Source organism: Dromiciops gliroides, chromosome 2 (genome assembly GCF_019393635.1).
Source record: "Dromiciops gliroides isolate mDroGli1 chromosome 2, mDroGli1.pri, whole genome shotgun sequence".
NCBI classification, from domain to species: Eukaryota; Metazoa; Chordata; class Mammalia; order Microbiotheria; family Microbiotheriidae; genus Dromiciops; species Dromiciops gliroides.
In genome coordinates this window covers 272680381-272694399 of record NC_057862.1, presented here as the reverse complement: position 1 = coordinate 272694399, position 14019 = coordinate 272680381, and the positions used below count along the sequence as shown (strand labels likewise).

The window sequence follows — 14019 nt, the reverse complement described above, 5'->3', positions numbered from 1 at the left end:
GCTAAAGAAACTCAAACTAGAAATAAATGATAAATGAAGATGTTTTGAAACTAAGCATGGGAACCAGAAAGAGACATGCACAGAAAAGGCCAAATTTGCCCCTAGATTCACCTTATGACGTGTAAACCCCAAAAACACACCTCCGTGGAAAAAGGTACCTGCCTCGGGGGTTGGCTTAAGACTCCAGGAACTCCAAATTAGGATAGGCCCTCCCCTGTACCTCCCAAAGATGGAGATTATTATAATGAGACTGATAATCAATTTCTTTCCCTATTTGAGAGATACCGTCCCACTTTTCTGGTTCTCTCCCTGTGGTCACCCACAGTATTGCAATAAAACTTGGGAATCTGAGTCACTGAGTCTTGTAATTCTTTTGGGACAACTCACGATCAATTTGACCCTAAATTCAGCCCACATCATTTTCAATGCTCTGGGATTTTCTGAGTGGTGCATGTGAGCAGGCTTTAATTTGCAAGTCCTAGACACCTGCCCTCCAAGCAGAAGAGGAACTCTATTTTGAAACTTTATGTTCCAGCATAATTTTTTCTTCCACTGAGGTATATGTTAGAGATATTTGATAAAAATGGGCCAATTTCATCTACATTAAAGATTTGCTTTAACAAGTAGGGGACTTCATCTGCTTCTTTATTCCTTCAATATCTGCCTTAGCTGCCTCTCCTGACATTGCTTTCTGGGTAACCTAATCTGCTAGTCTAGTGTGAATTGGGAGAATTAGCATGGAAAGGGTGCTGCAGAAGTACTATTATCTTTGAGTCTTTCAGAACAAATATTGGCCTTTGTTTTTCCAGGCTTTTGTTTGTTTTACAGTGGATTTAGCTGGCAAAAACTTGACTCCAGAGCCCGGATGTAATCATTAGCCTTTACATTGAGAGATGATGAAATAGTACTTAGAAGCAGTAACTAGACAGCTGAGCTCTGTAGAGAGAGCCTAACTACAATAAACCTAGGTAGCCAATTTAGGAGAATGTCCATGAATTTTCTGTCAGCATAAATTTGAGAGAGAAGAAATAAAGGGGAAAAAGTCCTAAACTTTTTGACAATGAAGTACAGCCAGATTCAGTCATGATGTTTTTTTTCTTGACATTTTAAAGTGCATTTTTTCCAGCACTGAATAATATATTAGTATATATTTTTTTCTTTTCCCCTCATTGGAAACTAGGAAAAAGCAAAGAGGATTATCTATTTTCAAGACTAACTACAATATACAGTGACTATTGAACTAACAATGGAATCTGTGCAGTATGTGGGAAAACATATGGTTCACAGGAAAAAGAAAAAAAAGTGGTCAGACTGGAGGACTTGTTTTCCCAAGCAATAATAATTAATTATTTTTCAAAAGAAGAGGAGGTAAGTAGCAATTTATTTAAATGAATTAGCAGTTCTGAAAATTTGACATGATTCTGATTCAAGTACTGAGAGAGCATAAATGTTATAGTAGTAGTATATGACAGAGGGGTGGTAAGGTAAATTTAGTTTACAAAATTCAGAAAGACAACTGATGATGGTTTGCTTTTACTGGTTACTGTAAATGACCTAAAGGCTAATTAAAGGATTTCATTGTGTACTTGTATGAGTATCCAGACTATTGGTGAAATGGTCTGGCTAGTCAATGACTACAAATGGCTAACAAGAATATAATTTTTGGATGTTGAGTGTGGCTGGCTAGTTGAACAAGTATTAGAAATCATTTCTGTCTCTCACTGATTCTAATACTACTGTTGGTTGATGACTGATGTCTATGGACATGAAGGGAAAACCTAGACCTCTAACTAGCCAGAGCTATGCTAACTGGAAGTTCATGAGGCAAATGCAGTTGATGGGCTGATGTGCAGACTGTGTGGGGAGAGTAGGGCAAAGAGAACAGTCACATCCTAAGTACAATCTTTCCTGGAGAGTGGGGCTCTCTGGGTATGAAGAAGAGCTTAGTTAAATATTAGAAAGGCTGAACACCAAAAAATGATGAATTTCCTGACTACAGCAACTTCTGAAACCATCCACTAAAGTATGGAATAGTTGCAGTTTGCACATTGGGAGAGTTCTCAGGTGGATGACATTGTATATCCTTTGTCAATGGAAATAGTAATACTCCCTCTGTGCTACCTCTTTCCCCCACCAAAATTTTGTCCTTAGGTTAGGGCCTCTGGGGGCGACTATCCCAGATTCACAGCACTTTGTATGTCTGAATTTCTAAAACTATTGTTCATGGTCCCTTTTATTTATGGCTTTAATAGTTAGTTGACACAATTAGCTCAAAGCAAAGGCATTTACTGAAATGGTACAGCAATGATAGTAACAAAATATTTATTCTGTAGACCTGGGTCATAGTCTCCCACAAATACAGGCAGCATCAGTAGGAAAAGTGGGCAGAGTTCATTAGTAGAGAGGCATATATATATGTAAACATGTAGTCAAGGCAACTCCCACTCCAGGCACTTCACAGTCTTTGATATCTTTTCTCATTTTATACTGTCCTCCTTGTACGCTCCTATCTGCCTCTCTAGTCTGTAAACTCCTGGCTGGCTGGAGCTTCCAATCTGTAAGGGGGTTTTTAAAAGTCCCCCAGGTTCGTTAAACCCTGTATGGGCCAATCTGTAAGGGTCTGCCCCCTCCCCAACTGCTTCTCCCAGACTAACAAGAAACAAGATTAAAAAGCTTCCTTTCAGGGGCAGCTAGGTGGCACAGTGGATAAAGCAACTGCCCTGGATTCAGGAGGACTTGAGTTCAAATTTGGTCTCAGACACTTGACACTTACTAGCTGTGTGACCCTGGGCAAGTCACTTAACCCTCACTGCCCCACACAAAAAAAGCCTCCTTTCAATAAAAGCAAAAAACAGGGTTTATTGATAAGAATAAATTTAGAGATAAAGATAAAGAAAAGTAGGACATATGACCTGTCTGCATTTAACTTTCTCACCTGCCACTGTGAAATCTCCTCCCTCGTCTCTTGCCTGTGGGCATGGCTGGCCGCTGCTGCGACTTCCTCTCATTTCTTTTCCCTATGTCTCCTTCTCTGATCGCTCCCCTCTCGTCTACTGTCTAAGTTCCCTTCACTCCTTTTACCTACCCCCCTTCACTATTCCCTTCTCCTCTTAAAAAACCCTTCTCTCTCAGGTTACTCGGGCCAATCGCACATACACCCCAAGCTAATTAGTTGGCACCCCCAGGGGAGGCCCAAGGCCAGCTGGGGCATGGAGCTCCCTGTGCAGAGTACACCTGGAGCTCAGGGGTTTCTATGCATATCTCTGCTGGGTGGAGAAACTTGGGCCATGATGCACCTGAAGCTTGCCGGGGTGGGGGTGGGGTTGGGGGGGGGGAGCTGTGTGGGGAGCCCCTGAGGCTTTCTAATTTTTAGCCAAATATGGGGGTTCCCAAACCAATTCTTACATTTCCCACTTTGCTTCGACAAGAAACACAAAGTGTTTCCTTGATGAAGCAGTAAAATAACAGAATATCATAACCTATGCTAACAAACAATATGCTAATAACAATATAGGAAAGGGAGAAAGGGAAAATTTTGTCCAGAGGGGCAATCCCTCATGGACTCGCGCTTTGACAATGTCTACAGAGGGGAGGCCTCTGCAGAAAATACATATACAGATGGTGTATATAGTAACAGAAGGAAAAAACAAAAATGTTCATTTAAAGTCCTTGAAATCTTATCTTCGTTGAGTATTAAGATACCATCAGGGAATCTGGATTCTGGTCTGGATTCTGGTTGTCTCTGGATACTTTTATTTCTTTAGCTGTTGAACTGCTGGATCTTCACTAATCTTTAGTATAGCATTGTTAAAATGTTCAAATTAAATAATGAAAGTTCTTCAAAATATAACTCATATAGAACAAATTTAAACTTGATACATATAGCATATTACATTCCCCCCCCTTTTAGGATACTTATATCCATATGCAATACAGAGTTGAAACAGTTATGACATTAATAATACTTTTCACCATCATATGTCTGGATCAAGGCCAAATTTAGTAATGTGTCCTTGATGACATCCTGCATGGAAAATCTTGGGTGGACAGGCCTGTCTGCTGGACTCCCCAATCTGCTCTTTTTCACAGCCCAACTTGACTCCACAGCTAGACTCTGAGCTTATCTTCTACTGGACGTGGAAATTCCTGCTGAGCAAGCTGCTCAGCTGCAAGATGCCATTGCCAATGATGGAGGGGGAGGAAGAAATTCTCTGACCCCTCTCTTCACTCTGGAAGAGGTGGAAGGCAAAAGTTAAATGCAATATATTAACAGTCAAGTTCTTTCCTCAGAGCTATCTCACATCTCTATTGCTAGATCTTCTGAGCTCTTGATTTTCTTCAGAGCTGTCTAGCTTTCCTTTTTACAACAGTCCAAGAAAGACTGGTTCTCTCATCTGACCACTAGATGTTTCCTATGTTCGTTGGCTTCATTCAAGGGTTAAAAGTCTCTCAGGTTACTTAAGTCACTTTTACCCTGGTCAAAGTCTGAAAGGGACACACCTTTTACAATCTGTGAATAGGTCACTCCTGTGAGCCTCGCATGGCTTCATGTCCTTTACTAATCAGTATTATCATATGTCTAGCAGCCTAGTCTAATTAGCTTTGAAAGAGGAAGATATGAGGAAAAATTCTAAGATGCACTGAACACCAATCAATCCCCTCGAGTAGGGGCCTTTGGGCATTCCCAAAACCCTATTATTTTCTCACATGTCAGTAGCATAAGGCTGGTTTTACAAGTAGGTTGCCACCATGTAAGTGCTGTTTAAGGGGCACTTGGAAAACCCTTTTTGTCCTTCAATCAATAAATTAATCAAAAAGCATTTAGGCATTGTACCAGATGCTGAAAATATGTAGACAAAAATGAAACAGTCCTGCCCTCAAAGAACTGACATTCTATTAGGGGAGATAACATTTATATACATAAGTATAGCCCAGGCATGGCATCATCCCCCAACTCTCCTTGAAGACTTAGCTCTCTTACCCTACTTGCATCCATGCTGGCAGGTTGAGGGTAGTGTCCTTAGAGTGGGTGGCAATGCCTCCTCAAACTTTCTCAGCATCCTAGAGGATAACCTGTATGTGTGTGTATATTTCTATTGATACTCCTACTATGTGCCACTATAGTCAGCCTCTACCATTGTTTCCCATTTATTAATAATGACTCACTGACTCCTAAAAATAAAACATTTATTAAACAAGAAAGTAAAAGCAGGAATAATCATAACATTTACTCATTAGAGTGACAGTGACAAAATAATCCAAATATATCAGTCTACCCATAAAACTGGATTACTCTCTTCCTCTGTCATTTAATGGATACTCACTGAGTTTCCTGTTTGCCACAACAACAAAAAGTAGCTATAACTATTTTTGTACATTTGGGACATAAGGAAAAATCCTTTTTTATTTGATCTCTTTGTGATCTAGGCCTAGTAGTTATATCACTGGGTCAAAGGTTATACACACTTTATTGACTTTTTGGGCATAGTTCCAACTTGCTCTCCAGAATGACTACAAATTCACAGCTCCACCAGTGGTTCATTAATGTGAATTATTCCTGTTTTCCCCTGAAGCCATCTTCAACATTTCCTTTTTTTGTCATCTTTACTAATCTGATGTCTAAGGTGGCACCTATGAATTGTTTTAATTTGTAATTGTAAAAATTCTCAAATTATTAGTGATCTGGAACATTTTCACATGGCTGTAGTTAGCTTGTATTTATTTCAATGAAAACTACCTTTTAACCTTTGATCATTTACCAACTGGGCATTGTAAATCAATTATATCTTAGAAATTATACCTTTACCAGAGAAATCTGCTACATTTTCCCCCAGTTAACTCTTTACCTTCTTATTTTGACTGTATTGTTTTTGTTTGTGCAAAAATGTTTATGTTTATGTCAAGAGAAAATTGTCCATTTTTTCTTATATGATTCTATCCCTTGTTTCATTGTGAACTCTTTCCCTCTCCATAGATCTGATTTATGATTCCTCTGATTTATGATGTGATTTTTTTAAGCCAGTGCCAGATCATTTGGTTGATTACTGTTTTGCCATATCAGTTGAGATCTGGCATTGCTGAGCTTCATTTCTTTCTTTTTTGTTTCTGGCGAGGCAATTGGGGTTAAGTGACTGACCCAGAGTCACACAGCTAGTAAGTGTTAAGTGTCTGAGGCCAGATTTGAACTCAGGTCCTCCTGAATCCAGGGCCGGTGTTCTATCCACTACGCCACCTAGCTGCCCCTGAGCTTCATTTCTTACCTTTTTTGTGTGTGTGTTCATATTTGCCTTGAGATTCTTGAGGTTCCTCACATAAATTTATAAATTTTTTTTTCTAGCTCTACAAGGCAATCCTTTGGTAGTCTGATTGGTATGCTACTGCATAAATAAATAAATTTCATACTGTCATGCTTATTATATTGGCTTGACCTATCCATGAATAATGAATATTTGCAGACTGGTGATGCTAATGGGTCCCTTTTCAGAATGTTTTTGAATGCACAAAACAAATTATTATTTAAGAAACAAATTTATCAAAATACAAAATATTTTAAAAAATAACAGACCACAGGGCGCAGTGGATAGAGCATCAGCCCTGGCATCAGGAGTACCTGAGTTCAAATGTGGCCTAAGACACTTAACACTTACTAGCTGTGTGACCCTGGGCAAGTCACTTAACCCCAATTGCCTCACTAAAACAAAACAAAACAAAACAAAACAAAAAAATAACAGACCACAGGTTACGAATCCCTGATATAAAGAGTGTTTTATACTTGTATTCATGTAGTTCTTTTAAATCTTAAGAGGCGGACTCCTAAATATTTTATACACATCTCTTCCTTTTGGGTTTTATTGTAATATACAGAAATACTGGTGATTTATTATGTATCCTATAACTTTGCTGAAGTTATTGTTTCAGTTAATTTTTAGTTGATTCTCTAGGGTCCTCTAAGTAAACCATCATATCTTTTGCAAAAAATGGTAACCTTGTTTTCTCTGTGTCCATGCTTAATCCTCAATTGTTTTTTTGTTCTTGTTTCAATAGGTAATGTCTCTAGCGCTATGTTAAATAACAGTGGTTCACTTATGATCTTATTGGAAAGCCTCTAGTTTCCTCCTATTTTATGTAATGCTGACTCTTGGTTTTAGATAAATATTGTTCTTATGTTTACTAGTGTTTTTCTTTAAACAGAAATGGGCATTTTGTCAAAAACTTTGTATCTATTGACATAATCATATGATTTTTTGTTCTTGTTATTAATATGGTCTATTGTGTTTATGGTTTTCTTAAAATTGAACAAATCCTTCATTCCTAGTATAAATCCAACCTGATCATAACGTATTTTTCCCCATCTAGCTCTTTGCTAATATTATATTTAAAAATATGTTCATTGACATTTATTTGGATTATTGGTCTATAGTTTTCTTTCTGTTTTGATTTCCTAGTCCTTTCTACCCTGTTATAACACTTTTCATATATGTCCCTTTCACCCTACTCTTAGTTCAGGCTTTTATCATCTCTTGCCCTGAACTACTGTAATAGCTTTCCAACTGGATTCCTGTCTTCTAGCCTCTTCCAGCCCCAACTGATCTTTCATCAGCAGCCAAAGTGATTTTTCTGAAGCTGTATGTGTGACTTTTACCCTCTTGCTCCATGAACTCAAGTGGCTTCCTGCTTACCTTCAGTATCAAATATAACATCTTCTGTCATTTAAAGCTCTTCACAACCTGGCCCCCTTCTTACCTTTCCAATCCTTTTTGTACTCCCCATAATGTACTCTACAGTCCAGCAACATGGGTTACTTGTAGTTCCATAAACACAACATTCCATCTCCCATCTTCATTCCTTTGCATTGGCAACTCCATGGACCTACACACCTTTTAGTTTATTTAGCTTCCTTCAAGACTTAACTCATTGCACCTTCTGTAGGAGGCCTTTCCTGGTCCCCTAGTTGATAATGACTTTTTCTTCAGTATTGTCTTCTATTTACTCTTTAGTGGTATAAATTTACTATTTATATACCTCATTTGATAAATGATAAAATATATGGAAGTGCTATACAAACCTTAAAGTGCTATATGTATACATATGTAAATAAGCAATACATATATATTAACACCCACATATGTACATATATAAATGCTAGCTGACATATAGCTTGTTTATACTTCCTTCCACTAGAATGTAATGTCATGAAGACAGGAATTATTTTTGTCTTTGTATCTTTGGCACTTAGCTCACTCAGTGCCTGGCCACATAGCAAGTGCTCAATACAATACTTGTTGACTGATTTGACTGACTAGAGAAGGATGAAGCACCTTTTTAGTGTGGGGAATGCAGAGTCTTTACAATGAAACCCTCCCCTGCAGGGGGACACACTAGTCAAGGAACTTTAAAAAAAAATGCTGCTCGTCCCAATTGTCCTCCAGAAAATGCAGAACTTGTTTGTTAATTGTAGTTTGTTTTGTGGCTGCTCTCTTTTTTTTACTTGAGAGCAGTCAGGTCAAGAACATGACCTCCAGAGGCCATGCTCCCCTTTCCTTCTCCTCTTATGAATTAATGCACACAGCTTTGGAACCTCTGCCCTGAGACTGGTGAATGCAAACTCACTTAACACGGTGTGTCTAGCCATCCACAGACCATTCTTCACATCTGTTTAGACATCTTCTAGGAAACTTGTGCATCTTGCCATCTGTCCTGTCATTGCATTTATATTTCCATTCCCTCTTCCAAATTCCTCCACTTCCCCCTTTTAACTAACTCTTTCTTTGGGTATAATAATCAAAACAGTATTATGAGTGCTTCTGGAAAGAATGTGACAATAAATTGCCCTGTGATTCCTTACACCAAAACTCTCTTCCTTGGCTACTACTCTCCTCCATGTAATGGATTTCCTTATTGGATTATAAACTCCTTGAAGGCAAGGACTGATGGGACTCATTGGAAAAGACCTTAATTGGAAAGATTGAAGGCAAAAGGAAAGGGAATGGCAGAAGAGGAGATAGTATTATGGAAGCAAACATGAACTTGGACAGACTTCAAGACATAGTGGAGAGTAGACTGAACAAAAACAACACTTTTGTATTTGTATCACTGTGCCTGGAACATATTAGGTATTTAAGAAATGCTTTTTCATTCCTTCCTTCCTCGCTGCCTAAAAATGTGGCCAGGCCTCTTTCATCCTATAAAAAATTCTCACTTGATATTTCTCCTTTACTTTCACAGTCAGATGCTTAAAAAAGTTGTTTATTCTTGTTGCCTGACTTCTCTTTTTGCTTACTTCTCAACCCTTAGTAATCTGCCTCCTGACCTCATCATTCAACTGAATTTACTCTGATGTTACTAATGCTCCCTTAATTGCCAAATCCAATGGTCTTTTCTCAGTCCTCATCCTTAATTAACACTGTTGAGTGTGTTTTCCTGCTGGATACTCTTTCCTCTCTTGATTTTACTGACTCTGCTCTTGCTTGACTCTACTCCTACCTGTTTGACCTTTCATTCCCTGGCTTCTTTTCTGGATCATCAAATATTTCCAATCTCTGTATCCCCAAAGCTTCACCTCTTTATTCTCTAAATTTTCTCTCTTGTTAACCTAATTATTTCCCCTAGGTTTAATTATCCTCTCTAAACTTATGACTCCCGTATTTATATATCCAGCCCTATTTCTCTTCTGAGTTACACTCTCCCATCACCAAATACCTATTTGACGTTTTAAAACATTTATTCTGTAGGCCTCTCAAACTCAAGATGTCCATAACAGAACAAAATTTAATATATGAACTTTTCCCCAAAGCCATTCTCTTCCAATTTCCATCATTCTTCCAATCACCTAGGTTTGCAACCTCCAACTTCTCATTCTCCCTTATCTTACATATCTAATCAGCTGCCAAATCTTGTTTCTGCGTTCACAAAATCTCTCACATATCTATCTTCTTTCTACTCACATATCTATCACACTATCAGGTCTTCATCACTTTTCTGAATTATTGCAATAGCCTCCTCCTACTTAGTGTCTCAGCTCAGATAAAATGAGATATTTATAAAGTACTTAGCCCAGTGCCTGCCATATAACAGGCACTATATAAATGCTTATTCTTTTCCCTTCCCTTCCTTTTCCTTCCATTCCCTTGTGCAGCTTAAAGTCTCTCCCCACTCAACTACCAAAATGAGCTTCCTAAAGTCTCCCGTAGGTCTGTCATTCTACTATTCCGTTACAAATACAATTTGTAATTTATGCACATTGTATGTTACACGAATTTTATACAGATTTGTAAATTATATAAATACAAATTATCAAGTGCAAATTTCTCTGTTTTTAGGCCCTTATTCTAATCCTATTTTATATCACTCCCCTTCCTGCACTTTATCAGCTAACCATACTGGTGCTCTTGCTCTTTCTCACATAGAATACTGTTTCCTGTGAACTGTCTCTTTCATACATGAACAGTTTGGCTGCTAAAAGGGGCAGAGAATGAATATTTGTATAGGGAAGATAGATAAAATCTACTTGTGAAGAAACAAGCTGAGAGATAATAGTCTGTTCTGAACCTGGGATAGAGAATTGTCCCTTGGATGAATGTACTATGAGAAGACATTTTTAAAAGCAGAGTGATGACATGAGATATGGTAGCTTTGGGGCATTTGGTCTATCAGCTCATTTGACTTTTTACAATTTTGAAGTTTATAGCTGACAAAATTACAAATCAAGTGACTGTTTGGGGACTATAGAAGGAGTTTTGGTTTCATGCCTGACAAAATGGATTTCTTGAGTTTTAAAAACTGTCACTGACCACCGAAGCTCTAAAATAAATTCTGTCCTCATATTTTAACTCAAGGAACTGTGTTTGTGTACACAAGAATTTTTGTCAGTTTTCCTTACAACAAATATTCTTTCTCTGTGCCCCTTCAGTGCCCAACTGTTAGTTAACACGTGAAAGGGGATAATAATTCCTTATATCAGTCTCCATGTCTTTGCACAGTCTGGCACCCATACCTAGAATAACACATAGAACTTTAAGGTTTGCACATATTCTCATTTGCTCCTTAAAACAACCCCGTGAGGTGGGTGCCATCATCACCCCCATTTTATAGATGAGGAAACTAAGGTTTAGAGAGGTCAAATGACTGGCCCAGGATAACACAGCTAGTAAACCATCAAGGCAGGATTTTGAGGAAGAATTTGAAATCAAGTCTTCTTGACTCCACTAGTACCACCTACCTCCCCTCCCCTCTACCTGGCAGAATCCCTCTCTTAAACGATCCCCGAAATTGCTAGTGCCTTTCCTCCTTAACTCTCTTGTACTCAAGATACCGTATATACCTACATACTGTATATATTTTTGTGTTCCGTTTACATTCACACACATATATGTTGTCTTCCCAACAGAACGAAAACTCATTAAGAACAGAGATCGTCTCATGTTTGTCTTTGGCGCCCGGGACCGGACTAGTTCGGGACTGCAAGCAGTGAGTATGCTCTCCCGTGCTCTCCCGCTCCCGCCGCGCCCCTCCTCTCTACGTGGCAGAGGCCGCACCAGCCATGTTGCTTGGGTTCTGAGGCTCGGCTCAGGCGAGGGGGGCGGGGCGGCCGCGCCGTCTTGGGGGCGGGGCAGTTGGCTTTGGGTTGCGGAGGAGGCTGCGGCAGACGCGAAGCAGACCCTGCGCGCAGGTAGGCGCCCCTTGCCGGACCTCGCTCCCACTTACTTAGGGATGGGCATGTGTCCAGACGCCGAACCCAGGCTGGCAGGCCTCAGGGGCGACCCTGAACCTGGTGGGAGGAGAAGCGTGGCGGGCCCCCGCGGACGTTGGGGAGCCGAGGAGGGCCTGGCGGCGGCTGGGAACTTCGCCGGTCCTCGCTTGCCCACCCCCCTGGGGCAGCTTCGCTCGGGCTTGGGGACGAGTTTTCTCGCGGACCGCCTGGGCCGGCGGCGCGGGGCGGCGCAATCGAGCGGCCCCAGCCCCGGTTCGTATCCGATCTCGGCGCTCGACTCTCGTCCCCGCCCTGCCCAGGCCCCCTAGACTTTGTACCCGGGTGACCTATCACCAGGAGCCCGGCGGGACCGTGGTGGGGGGCAGGGAAGGGGGATGGTCTGTCTGCGTTTGGACATACAGGATGGGTTGATGTCCAAACAAGACTAAATTTATTCGGTGATGTAGAGAGCGTGAAGTGCCTCCCAGCATTTGTGTGGAAGGTGCAGCTTTATGGGAAAAATGTTACTATCTTTTGCTGAATGAAGAACAATTTGATGTGTTGATCTTTTTCACAGGAATGACACCCTCCCCCCATCCCATTTGTTTAGACTACCTTAACGAGAAAGTACTGATTTAAATAGCATACATAGTCTTATTCTTCGTTTTTCAGCCGAGGGATTCAATTTAATAATTGAGTTATAGAATTTTAGAGCCAGAACACATCATAAGACCCTTTGATTTAGTCAGTCAACTATCATTTATTAAGCCCTTACTGTATGTCACTTAGTGCTAGGGACTTTCCTATGACATTATTTCCAATTTATCTTGTATATATCTTGTTTATATTTAGTTGTTGCCGTGTTGTCTCACCTATTAGACTGTAAGCTCCTTATGGGCAGGACATAAGATTTCTTTTTGTATCCCCAGCATTTTCTAGGCTTAATAAATGACTCCTCCAGCCTTGTACTAATCCCTAGGGATACAAAAAGGACCAAAAACAGTTCTTGCCCTCAAGGAACTTACATTTTAAATGAGGAAGACATTTAAGTAACTACAGGATATATTTCAAGGTAAGTGGAAGGCACTTTGTAACTGGGAAGGGTCTGCAAAGGTGGTCTTTGAGCTGAGATTTAAGGAAACGAAGTTATCAGGTGGAGGTGAGGAGGGAGAGTGCAGAGGACAGCTAATGAGAAGGCAGAATAAGGAGATGGGTGTGTTGTGGGGAAGGAACTGCAAGAGGGCCACTGTTGCTGCATCTGGGGAGGAAAGTCTAAAGAGACTGAAAAAGTAGGAAGGGCCCAGCTTGTGAAGTGCTTTAAAGGCCAGTCAGGGTTTTTTATTGGCTTCTGGAGGAGACAGACCCTGATAGAGTGGCGATATGGTCAAACTTGCACTTTTGGGAAGTTCCTTTTGCTATCTGAGTAGTGACTGAAGTGGGGAGATACTCGAAGCTGGAAGACCAACAATTAGAAGGTTATTGTAGTAATCCAGGTATGAAGTGTTGAAGGCCTGCTCCAGGATGAGGGCTTCGTGAGTGAAGAGGAGAAGTAAAGGAGAAATGTTGTAAACAAAACAGTGACAGGCGGTATCCTAGATGAGGATGAGTGAGAAGTTAAGTTGTGAGTCTCTGTGCCTGGGAAATACCCATGACAGTAATAGGGAAGTTTGAAAGAGGTGAGGGTTGGTGGGAAAGATGAGTTTTGTTTTGGACATGTTCAGTTTGAGATGGAATGGGATGTTCAGTATGACATGACCAAGAGGCAGTTGGGGGTGTTGGGGTTGGAGCACCAAGGAGATTAGGGCTGGACAAAGAGAACTGAGAATCATTTGCATTGGACCAGGGGGAGCCCATGAGATCACCAAGCAATATAGTACAGAGCAGGCATTTTTAACCTTTTTCTGTGTCATGGACTTTTCCCTTCTCAGAACAATGTTTTTAAAATGCTTAAAATAAAATACATGAGATTACAAAGGAAATCAACAATATTGTTGTACAGTTAAAAAAAAAAAGAGGTCACTTAAATGGGGGTGTAGAATCCCTGGTAGAGAGGGAGAAGAAAGCTGGAAGGTGTTTTAGAGATCATCGGGTTCAACCTTTTCATTTCACAGATAAGGACACTGAGGACCAGAAAGTTTCAGTGACTTGCCCAGGGTCACATCTTTTAGAGCAGAGCCAGGATTCTGACCCAAAATTCATTGACTTTGGCAACAGATATTTATTAAGGACCTGCTCCAAGGATACAAAGACAACCTCCTCCCCCCAAAAACCAAACCAAAACCAAACCCCAAACAACAATTCCTGTACTTGTGACAGCATGTACACATAAT

At 40.3% G+C, this 14019-nt stretch overlaps 1 protein-coding gene across 1 annotated transcript in view; it reads left to right on the top strand.

Annotated features, from left to right (window-relative positions):
- Positions 1 to 11534: 11534 nt before the first annotated feature.
- The window catches only part of SEC23A (SEC23 homolog A, COPII coat complex component), a 63269-nt gene continuing 60784 nt past the window's right edge, over positions 11535 to 14019 (top strand). The window contains exon 1 of the mRNA XM_043983779.1: positions 11535 to 11668. The gene's annotated coding sequence lies outside the window, so the exon portion shown is untranslated. The remainder of the gene's footprint in view (positions 11669 to 14019) is intronic.